This window comes from Pagrus pagrus (assembly GCF_965226575.1).
Source record: "Pagrus pagrus genome assembly, chromosome: 4".
Classification (NCBI taxonomy): domain Eukaryota; kingdom Metazoa; phylum Chordata; class Actinopteri; order Spariformes; family Sparidae; genus Pagrus; species Pagrus pagrus.
The window spans coordinates 1,150,927-1,151,839 of NC_140188.1; positions in this window are offsets into that span (position 1 = coordinate 1,150,927).

The window sequence follows — 913 nt, forward strand, 5'->3', positions numbered from 1 at the left end:
ATATGGATCCTGAAGTGTTCGGTGTGTTGTCCACAGTGTGTGTGTGTGTGTGTGTGTGTGTGTGTGTGTGTGGTGCGTGTGTGGTCAGCAGGGGGAGCTGTTACACAACTCTGAGGTAGATCCAGATTTATCTGGTGTTTGATGGATCACTGACACCAATCACATGAAGACATTTCAATTAACATTAAATTATAGCTGTCAGATGAGAGGACGGGGACGACCAATCAGTGACGTCTGGGAGGTCTTCCTCGTCTGCTTCTCCTTCTTCTTCTCCTTCTTCTTCTTCCTCTCCTTCTTCTTCTTCTTCTTCTCCTTCTTCTCCTTCGTCTTCTTCTTCTTATACTTCTTCTTCTCCTTCTTCTTCTTCTCCTTCTTCTTCTTCTTCTTCTTCTTCTTCTCCTTCTTCTCCTTCTTCTTCTTCTTCTTCTTCTTCTTCTCCTCCTTCTTCTCCTTCTTCTCCTTCTTCTTCTTCTTCTTCTTCTCCTCCTTCTTCTTCTCCTCCTTCTTCTTCTTCTTCTTCTTCTTGTTCTGTTTTTCATTCCTCCATCGTGGTGTCTTTTCTTTCTGATTTTATTTGTTATTATAAATATATTAATACATATTTATTCTCTTCCCTGCTGATAACATCCTTGTTGTGTTATTGTGTACACTGTCTTCACGAGTGTCTTCATGATGTCCTGCCTCCAGCTCTGTCAGCTGTTTTTAAAGGCGCTCTGTAAATAAGATGATTATTTATTCTTGTTGTATTTCATCTCATCAGTGACACAAACATGCAGATGTTTCTCTGTATCTGCTGCATCCGAGTCCATAACATCAGAACCGTTTCTCATCACTGTGATGAGGAGCTGGAGGAGGTGACGTAGGGCCGTGGGGATGACGTCAGCCCCTCTGTGTCTCGGGGTGTGTTTGTTTG